The 10,484-nt window shown below is 54.1% G+C and overlaps 1 protein-coding gene across 8 annotated transcripts in view; it reads left to right on the top strand.

The window, feature by feature from the left end:
- Window positions 1-299: 299 nt before the first annotated feature.
- Window positions 300-10,484, top strand: part of IMMP2L (inner mitochondrial membrane peptidase subunit 2) — a 477,803-nt gene continuing 467,618 nt past the window's right edge. For all 8 annotated transcript variants that reach the window (XM_059655893.1, XM_059655892.1, XM_059655894.1 and 5 more), the window contains exons 1-2: window positions 300-362; window positions 757-823. The gene's annotated coding sequence lies outside the window, so the exon portion shown is untranslated. The remainder of the gene's footprint in view (window positions 363-756; window positions 824-10,484) is intronic.

Genomic DNA, 10,484 nt, shown 5'->3' with positions numbered 1-10,484 from the left:
GACCCCCAAGGGGTCGCGACGCACAGGTTGAGAACCGCTGGCCTTGGAGGGAAGCGCATGGCCGGAGGGCGGAGAGGAGAGCTCAGCCGCCGCCCTGCACTCCTGCAGCGGGAGGCCCGGTGTCCCACAGGCTCCACGTCGCCCCCTGGGCCTCAGTGCCGCGCCCAGTTTAGACTAAATGCTGGGCCACCGCTCGCTGAACGACCCGTCGTGATCCGTCGTAAATCCCGGCCGGGTTTTGGCTGCCACCCGGCAGGGGCGGGGCCTCGCGCTGCCGCCGCGCGCCGGGGGGCGGGGGCGGGGCTTGCCGCCGGCGGAGGGCGGGGCCGCGCGGGCCTTCCCTGGGCCGAGCTGCGCTGCGGGTGCGGAGGGCGGGCGCCGCCGGCGGGTGGAGGGCCTTGAAACTGTGCGGGTGGTCTTGGCGCCGCCGCCGCCGCCGCCGGGGTCCGCGGGTCCCAGGACCCTCCCCGGGAGGTGGCCCGGGCGGGGCGGGCGGGCGGGGCTGGGGCGGAGGGCTGCCCGGCGGGCGCGAGAGGGAGCGTGTGTGAGTGCGCGTGCCGATCGGAGGCCGCCCCTGCCGCCTGCTCCTCGGGCGACTCGGGGCGACCCTGAGCCCTAGGGGAACAGCTGCGCGCGAGTCCCGGCCGGGAGGGAGCGCTGTCCCCCCTGGAAGCGTGGGGCAGGTGGTGGGAGCTCCTCAGGCTGGACCCTCAGGATTTTAAAACACGTGTCTGTCTCTGTCATGTTTACTTTTAGGGTTTTGGCCAAATTGGGCACAAAATAGCCACTTACCCCTTCTCACCGAGGAAGAGCGGGAGAAAGGGTAAGTAAGCAATGAGCAGGGCTGGAGGGAGCCAGGGCGCCCTGAGATGGCAGAGGTGCAAGGTCTACATCCCCAGCTCAGGTCCCCCGGGACCTTGGGGCCCAAGTCCACGTGTTCCCACCTTCCGGGCCGCACTCCCGCCCCAAGGGTTTCCAGGCTCAGTGCCCAGTGACTGGCAGCTGGCCCTGACCCTTCACTCCCTCGGAGTGTGGGCCTCGCACCTCTTGGGTTTGAGTATTAAAGAGCCTGAGTCCCCCTGGTGACCAACAGGGACCTTTGCATTTAAAAAGGGGGACCCCTGGAAAAACCCCTCATGACCCCAAAGCACAGAGCGCATAGCAGCACGGAGCGCATAGCAGCACGGAGCGCATACAGCACAGAGAGCATACAGCACAGGGTGCATACAGCACAGAGAGCATACAGCACAGAGTGCATACAGCACAGAGAGCATACAGCACAGAGAGCATACAGCACAGAGTGCATACAGCACAGGGTGCATAGCAGCACAGGGTGCATAGCAGCACAGGGTGCAGACAGCACAGGGTGCAGACAGCACAGAGAGCAGACAGCACAGGGTGCATACAGCACAGAGTGCATACAGCACAGAGTGCGTACAGCACAGAGAGCATACAGCACAGAGGGCATACAGCACAGGGTGCATACAGCACAGAGTGCATACAGCACAGAGTGCATACAGCACAGAGAGCGTACAGCACAGAGAGCGTACAGCACAGAGTGCATACAGCACAGAGAGCATACAGCACAGAGTGCATACAGCACAGAGAGCGTACAGCACAGAGTGCGTACAGCACAGAGAGAGCATACAGCACAGAGAGCATACAGCACAGAGTGCATACAGCACAGAGTGCATACAGCACAGGGTGCATAGCAGCACAGGGAGCATACAGCACAGAGAGCATACAGCACAGGGAGCATACAGCACAGAGTGCATACAGCACAGAGAGCATACAGCACAGGGAGCATACAGCACAGAGTGCATACAGCACAGAGAGCATACAGCACAGAGAGCATACAGCACAGAGAGCATACAGCACAGAGTGCATACAGCACAGAGAGCATAGAGCACAGAGTGCATACAGCACAGAGAGCATACAGCACAGAGTGCATACAGCACAGAGAGCGTACAGCACAGAGTGCATACAGCACAGAGAGAGCATACAGCACAGAGTGCATACAGCACAGAGTGCATACAGCACAGAGAGCATACAGCACAGAGAGCGTACAGCACAGAGTGCATACAGCACAGAGAGAGCATACAGCACAGAGTGCATACAGCACAGAGTGCATACAGCACAGAGTGCATACAGCACAGAGAGCATACAGCACAGGGTGCATAGAGCACAGGGTGCATACAGCACAGGGTGCATACAGCACAGAGAGAGCATACAGCACAGAGTGCATACAGCACAGAGAGCATACAGCACAGAGAGAGCATACAGCACAGAGTGCATACAGCACAGAGAGCATACAGCACAGAGTGCATACAGCACAGGGAGCATAAAGCACAGAGTACATAGCAACGTGGCTGCGTTGAGTTTCTTTGGGGACCTTCTCCCCAGCTTCCCGGGAGGGAATGGCCAGGCTGGGCCTCCTTCTCAGGACTCTTGCTGTGAGACCCCCACACCAGCATTCTCTTCTCTCCTGAAAATATGCCAAACAAACAGCACATGGAAGCCCTTGGAGGGTCGCTGTGATGTTCAGCGGGGCCTCTTTCCTTGGCCCCTTTCCTGGGGCTTTTCCATTCCCCGCCAGCACCTCCCTCCCCATGCCTCTCGCCTCTCGTGTTGGTGACGTGACACCCAGCCTCTCCCAGAAGGGTGGGAGCACCTCTGCACCCCTTTGGCCCCACATAAGCCAAGGCTTTGAATTAGTTACCATTCCGCGAGCCACCAGCAGGAACGGGAAACCCGCCTCTGAGATGCCCATGGGAAACTGGGGCTGCCCTCTGGCATCCCGGCTGCCTGCGCCTGCACCTGCCTTTGTATGTGTTTGAATCGCGAGGCCGGTGACCACAGCACTGTCTTTCTGAAAACCTCGAGAATAGTTGTTTAATTGATGATGGGTTCCCTCAAGGATTCAACAGAGATTGTTTTATCTGTGGATGAGCGGGGATGGTGGGCGCGGAGACTGGTGGGGATGGCTCTTTGGGTGGAGCCTTCACCAGTTTTCCGAGGATTTTCTCAACAGCTAAGTGGTAATGTACAAGGCCTCCCCGTTCTGCTGGCCACTGGTGGGCGGGGCGGGGCAGCTCTTTCCCTGCCTTCCTGGGCCTGTCCGTCAGGAGCTCCCCAGGCTGCCTGGCCCTCGCGATGTCCTGAGTGAACAGTGTGGTCAGTTTCCAGTGTGCCAGTGTGTGGTGCCCGCATCATCGTTAGACGAGGATCTGTGTTCGGGTTCTCCCTTACGGGTGACACAGGCGGGGAGGCCTGGCGAGGGCAGGGACGGTCACGGTGGGAAATAAATACCGGCGTTCACTCGCCTGGGCTTCTGTACGCGGCCCGCATTCCCCCCCCCCTCATTTTTTATCCGAGTGATAAAGGTGTCTTTTTCTGGTTACATAGGTCTAAAAAAGCGACAAAGAGTGGAATCTTGCGAGGATAGAAAAGGTAGAAGGCAAGTCTCCTCGGAACTCCCTCTCACAGTGCCACTGTCAGCAGTTGGGGTTGATTTCTTCGACTTTTAATTTCATAATTATATATTTCTATTTGGCAAAATTCTAAATGTCTGCCTTTGATCTCCACATTTCTGGCTATTTACCACCATTCTTGTTTCACCCCAAATCCTCAAGTAGAAGTAGCATGCCTTTTACATACAGGCTTCTATTTATTTTTATTAATCCTCCCCGAGGATATTTTTCCCCATTGGTTTTTAGAGAAAGTGGAAGGGAGGAGGAGACACACACACACACACACACACGCACACACACACACACACACAGTGAGAGAGGCACATTGATTGGTTGCCTCCCACATTCTCCCACCACCGCCAGGGGCCAGAATCGAGTCTGCAACCCAAGAATGTGCCCTTGACCAGAGTGGAATCCGAGACCCTTCAGCCCTCGGGCCAATGCTCCAACCACTGAGCGAACCGGCTAGGGCTGCAGACAGTCTTTTAGACGCAGGCTTGATTCCTGGCTCTGATTTTGCTAGACCTGCCCTCTGGGCCTGTTAACACTTCTCTGCTCCTTAGCTTGTCGTCTATTGAAACAGAGCAGTGAGCATAGTTACAAGGAGTGTGTGCAACCAGCCACTGGCCCGCTAATTTCCCTCCCTGTCTCTCTCTGGTCACCCCTCACATTCTTAGGACTTTTCTTGTGATTGTGGGAAAGGATCTAGTATTTCACTTTCCTGAAGGTGCTAAGCCTCCTGGGGTTTTGCATTTTCACAGCGAATCGCCTGTTACAGCCCATCCTAGAATTTCCTGGAGGAGGCCTGACCCCTGATGGACTCAGACTCCCCCATCAGATGCCTGGTTCCACAGCCCTGCCCACACAGGTTCGGCCTGAGAGGTGAAGGGGAAGCGCTTCTGTCCTGTGTTGAAGAAGCGCTGACTGCTCCCCTGTCGGGAGACACCCACTGCCCTGAGCTGAGTCTGAAAGCCAGGGTTTCCTTTCGATTTCAGGAAGGCCTGTGGCGAGTGAGCGTCACATAAAACCGCCGATGCTTTGCGTCGAGCGTCATGATTTTGCCCAGCGGCGGGTTTAATAATACAGCTCAGCCGTGTAGTTAGTGTGTCTAACGAATGCTGCTCTCCGGGCCAAGGGAGACGAGTCCACAGACGTCTGATTTCACACGAGGCCCTGGGTTTCGCGTGTCCGAGGAGCACACGCTGTCAGCACGTTACAGGCCTGTCCCCCGGCGTGCCACAGTGTGTGGCGCCTCCATCGTAAGTCCTCGTCTCTAGGGCTGAGGATGGTGTTTTATTCAAATGACAGCCCACGGTGAGCGAGGCCCGGCCAGACAAGCCGGTCCCCGCAGGGTCTGCCAGTGCCACTGCTCTCACAAGGTAGCAGGTGGGATCGTTTCTATCCTGCATGGTTTTTTATTTTTATTTTTTATTTATTTACTTTTTTTTGCGGAAGAAAAATAGTCTTAAAGGGAAGCCTCATTTAAGGACCCTTTGTGATCCAAAAACTCATTTTTAAGTTCATTTTTGTTTGTGATGCTGATCGGGGTGATTATGTAGGAATAAAATAACGAGTAGCTTTTAGCTTCCTAGGTCAGGCCCCCACAGCTTTGTTCACTCACGGCACGCCCGCTGTGCGAGTGGTCCTGTAGACTCACCCACGTTTATAACAGGGTGCTGGAGGATCGTGGGTTCTGAGTTCCAGCCTGGAGTGGCTGGACCACGTCCCCCTCCTGTGAGATGTCAGAGCTATTGGAATACTCTGGAGGCTGCCTTCCCGGGGTCTGGGACAGGCTGTGTCATGGCCCAGCTGTGTGGTCTTGGACACAAATTCCTCATCTGGGAAATGGGGCCACTCCTCGCGATCACTGTCAGATGGAGGCCTGTAACGTAGCCTGCTACTGGTACAGAGGAAGTCCCCGGGAAAGACTAGTTCCATTTTCTTGCCTCTTGGTCCTTGCTACCAGAACAAAGACTCCCCATCTCTTACATCCCAGACACCCCCCCGGCCAGGACAGGGGGTGCCAACGAGGGGAGCTCCCCGTGGAACCTGGCACTTGGTTGTGGGACTGGGAAGGGGTATGGAGAGCGATGGCAAAGGGGTGTGTGAGCTGAGGGGAAGGTGCCGGCCTCTCGCTCTGTCCATGGGCGGACGGAGGTCGATGAATGACTTCCCTCTTAGAAAGAACCCCTTTATCTCTGGCCTTCAGTCAGCCACTCGGCCGCAGACTCTGACCTCCTTACTGCCTGCTCAGTCCAATGATTAGCTTTTTCTCTTATCGCTTCGATGCCACCTGAATAACCCTGCATTTCTTCATTTGTTTGTTTTTTTATGGGGGGGACTTAGTAGTAGATGTGTGCTTCCTTAGGATCTGGGTTTTTTCTCTACTCAAAGTCCAGCGGCTGTCTTCATGCCCTTTCCTTGTCCTATAGTTCATTCATTCCTTTTTAATATTTTAAGAAACTCTATTTTTATTGATTGCAGAGAGGAAGGGAGAGGGAGAGAGAGAATCATTGAGAGAGAATCCCCTCCTGGGGATTGAGCCACAACCTGGGCATGTGCCCTGACCGGGAATCGAACCGTGACCTCCTGGTTCATGGGCCAACACTCAACCACTGAGCCATGCTGGCCAGGCTTTAATTTATTTTTGTATTTTTTACACAATATGCTATGTGCATTGAACTAGATACGAAGATGAAAAGTCACTGTCCTTGATCAAGGAGTTCATAGTCTAGTAGGACAGGAGCCATCTCTACAGACCCCGAAAGTGTGCCGTGTGATTCGCCACGATGGAGAGACGTGCACAGGAAGGCTCGCAGGAGCTCTCTGTCCCCATGGAGACGCCAGGGGAGGGCTTGCGCAGTGGCTGAGTTTGTGCTGAGTGCTGGAGGCTGAGTAGGAGGGGCAGGTGGCAAGGAGCTAACATCATGGGTCGCTGTATGGCTTTCTGAGAGCAGGTGTTCTGGGGACTCTGTAGGTCAGTTAGAGTGTGAAGGGCAAAGTCAGGAGTGAAAGGAGAGGGACAGCTCAGTCAGGGCCTGCTTTCCCTCTCAGGCGAATGACCACTGGAGGATTGTGTGACTGCAAGGTCCCTGACAGTGCTGGGTGGATGTTGTGTGTGTGTGTGTGGGGGGGGGGGGGGGCGCGGAGGTGTGGCAGGACTGCAGGCCAGAGCTGAGGACAGAGTGTTCATCTGCATGACAGGAGGTTGAGCGCTCAGATGAGGAGGGGCAGTGGGGCTGCTGAGCAGTGAGAAGGTTTAGGGAAGATATTTAGGAGGAGGGAAGCGTGGTGGTCTTTGTGATTGAATGTGAAGGGGACAGGAGAATGGCTCCCAGGTTCCTGGTCAGCGAGAGGCAAGGAGAAGAGAGAGCCAGTCTGAGGGCAGAGGGTGAGCGCAGGCTTGGGTGTGTTGTGTTAACGTGCCTGCGGGCACACCATTGGCGGTGGGGGTGTCTAGGAGGCCTTGGCTGTGGGGTCCTGGTGCTTCCCAGGAGAGGGGGGCAGGGGGACAGCTCTCTGTGTGGTGCCTGCGTCTGGGGAGGAGCTGGAGGCTGGGAAGCATGGATGTGCTTAGGCCATGTAGAGAGAAGAGAAAGGGCTGGATGTGCGTTGCAGAGAACACTGCAGCTGGAGCACAACCAGGAGAAGGGATGCGAGGATGCCGAAGGGTGTGGCCGAGAGTCTGGGAGGACAGCCAGGTCAACCTTTCGGGCCAGCGGCAGACTTTCAAGAAGTGGACCCAGTTAAAAAATGCAGCCCTAGCCGGCTTGGCTCAGTGGATAGAGCATTGGCCTGCGGACGGAAGGGTCCTGGGTTCGATTCCGTTCAAGGGCACATGCCTGGGTTGTGGGCTCAATCCCCAGTAGGAGGCATGCAGGAAGCAGCTGATCAATGATCCTCTCTCATCATTGATGTTTCTCTCTCTCTCTCTCTCTCCCTCTCCCTTCCTCTTGGAAATCAATAAAAATATATTTGAAAAAAAAAAATGCAGTGCTCGGAATTGGGTGTGACAGGCTTGGGAAGGGCCTGTCAGCAGTCGTTGGCTGTGTGGGGTGGTGGGGGCTCGCGGATAGAGAGACCAGCAGGCTCTCTCTATTGTGTGAACTCCCGTGGATTCACCGCCTCTGGCTTATCCTCTGTGGATGACTAACGCACATCAGAGCACTTCCACCAGAATCTCGGGACGATGTCCCGGGTCTGATGGTTTTCTAGGTGCCGGTTCCCGGCCGTGGGCAGTGTGGCCAGAGCAGGCCCGCCCCCCGCCCCCCGCCCCCAGCAGCCGCTCCTGAGGGGCGGTTTCAGGGCTCAGGGAGCTCCGAGGTTTCCCGGCTCCTGGCAGGTTCTGGACTGAGTGCCCAGAAGGTGGAAGGAGCCATTTTTCTCTTATGTAGTAAATCACCAAAAATGTAATCTTTGCCGTTTTACCCACAAGTTTATTCTGAGGGCGAGGCCTTTGTAAAGGCCTCTGTCACACACGCTATTTAGATCTTCGTGTTGAAAAATGTCCGCAGCGTTTGCGGCCGACCTTGGAAGAGCCGTCTCGCTTGGAGCTGGCGGACACGGTGTAAACACACGACCCCGCCCGAGTATTGGAACAGTGCACAGCAAAGACGTTTCTTAAAGGAGGGAAATGCTTGTAGACCGTGTGTGTATTTTAGGGTAGTTTAGTTTCATGCGGTTTTCCTTTCTGGGGATTCTTCCCCCCTCTCTGCTCTCTCCTGCGTTTCCCACAGGCGTCTCCCGGTAGGAATTCTGCACCTTCTAGCCTCGCTCTGTGCTCTCCGTCTGCTGTCTGGGCCTCGTTTCCCCCCATCTTTGGACGTAGTCTGTGGAGGTCATGGTGGAGGGTGCGTGGGCTTCGAGGGGCAGAGCAGGCATCGCGTGGAGCGATGAGGATGGAAAGCAGTTCCCCGGAGCTTGGGGTTATGGCCAAGGGCGCGCTGCCCTGAACAGGTAATGGCGCACCTGCAAGGCTGTAAGCGGTAGGAAAAGAGTGGAGTTGCCACAGGTAATGTACCCTCATGGTTTAATAGACTTTATTTTTTAGAGCAGTTTTAGGTTCACAGCAACATGGAGTGGAAGGTAGAGATTCCCCATGTGCCCCCCCCACCGCCTCCCGCCCAGCACAGCCTCCCCCATTTGCAGCATCACTCACCAGATGGTACATTTGTTGCAGCCGACGAGCCGATATTGACACATCATCGTCACCCAGAGGTGGTTGTTTGCATCGGGGTTCACTCTTGGTGGTGTTCGTGTGTACATTCTGTGAGCTTGCACAATGTACGATGGCATGTACCCATCATTATAGAATAGTTTCACTGCCCTCACAGTCCTCTGCCCATCCACCCCCACCCTTTCCTTCCCTCACCAACCCCTGGCAACCACTCACCCTTTTCCTGTCTCCATACTTTTGTCTTTTCCAGGAGGTTATATGGTTAGTCTAGTATGTAGCCTTTTCCCCTTGATTTTTAGCTTTCCTGGTATAGCGGATTCTTTACAAAGCATTTTGATATTTTCCCAAGAGCTTCTTTGTTTAACGAGAGTTTTATTAGTGTCAGATGCAAATACTGAATAATTAGTTTTGTTTAAAAAAGAACCGTTATTCTGTAAGGGCCGTTCAGAGCACCTCAGCGACTGATTGGCTAGTGTTTTTCACGGTCTCCCTGTACCTCACAGGAGAGAACTGTGGTCTGTAAACATGGTGATGACAGCAGGTAGGAGGTGAGTAGTTTGGGCGTATATGACCATGATGTTAACACTCCATACATTTCATTAAACCTTTATTTTAACAATTTAAAACATAGGCATTAAAGAGAAATTTCCAGACGTAAAAGGGGTCATGTGAGTGAGAAGGAGTGGAATGGAGTCCTGAAGTTCTTATTTTAGCCCTAGCTCTGCAGTCAGCTGCGTGAAGATGGACTTCAGGTATCTGAACTTCATTCTCTCTCTCTCTCTCTTTTTTTTTTTTTTTTGTTAATCCTCATCTGAAGATATTTTCCATTGATTTTAAGAGCAAGTGCAAGAGAGAGGGAAAGACAGAGACACTTCGATGTGAGACAGACACATCAACTGGTTGCTTCCTGCACATGCCCCGACCAGGGCCTCAGGGATCCAGCCTGGAACTGAGGTTTGTGCTCTTTGCCTGAATTGAATCTGGGACCCTTCAGTCCCTGGGCTGACGCTCTATCCACTGAGCCAAACTGGCTAGGGCTGAACTTCATCCTCTTTTTGGGAGAACGGAGGTATGTACTTCATAGGTTATATTTGAGGACAGTATGAGCTGTTTGTAAGAATCCTATGTTAGTTTAACCCATTGTAAAGAAATGTAAGGAATTATTTGGTTAACGAGTCATACTTGGTTTCTGTCTTCAACTCTAAAATTTAAAAAAAAATTTTTTGTGTGCAGACAAGTAATTAAGGGAAGTAATGATTTGGGATTAAGAAGGCAACATAGGAAGTCCTCACTTACCATCGCTGGTAGATTTCTGGAACTGAGTCGAACCATGTAAAATGAAACCGATTTTATGAAAGACTAACTGATACACGGCATCTCACCAATGTCATAACGAAACAACATTGAACGAAATGTTGTGCGAGGACCTGTTGTCCTGCTGAAAAGGTTAGTTAGCTGTGTCTGTGTCTGAGAAATAAACGACTCCTTTTTACCTGAGAACGTGCCATTGATTTAGCGTCTCCTTATGGAAGGCATGACCTGGAGATACTCTGCCGGTGGGGCTGGCTCCCGGCCATGTTTATTTCCTCGTGGTCAGCTTGAGAGTCCAGTCCTCCTTGCAGAGCGTGGATGACGGCCAGGTCCTGTACAGAGTCAGACACACAGGATGGCCGGTGCATGGTGAGCAAAGCCTGGACCCTACAGCTCTCCTGACGGCCTCCGTGGGGGGCGGGGCGGGGGCACGAGGGCAGGGTGGGGTTAGGTGGAAGGATTCTGGGGGAAGGGAAAAGAATCCTCTGGTTGAAACCCTGAGGCAGGTGATGTATCAAATATCCTTC

The sequence above is a fragment of the Myotis daubentonii genome, chromosome 10 (assembly GCF_963259705.1).
Source record: "Myotis daubentonii chromosome 10, mMyoDau2.1, whole genome shotgun sequence".
Classification (NCBI taxonomy): domain Eukaryota; kingdom Metazoa; phylum Chordata; class Mammalia; order Chiroptera; family Vespertilionidae; genus Myotis; species Myotis daubentonii.
Note: the sequence above shows the minus strand (reverse complement) of the source record. Positions and strands in the feature narration are given on the sequence as shown.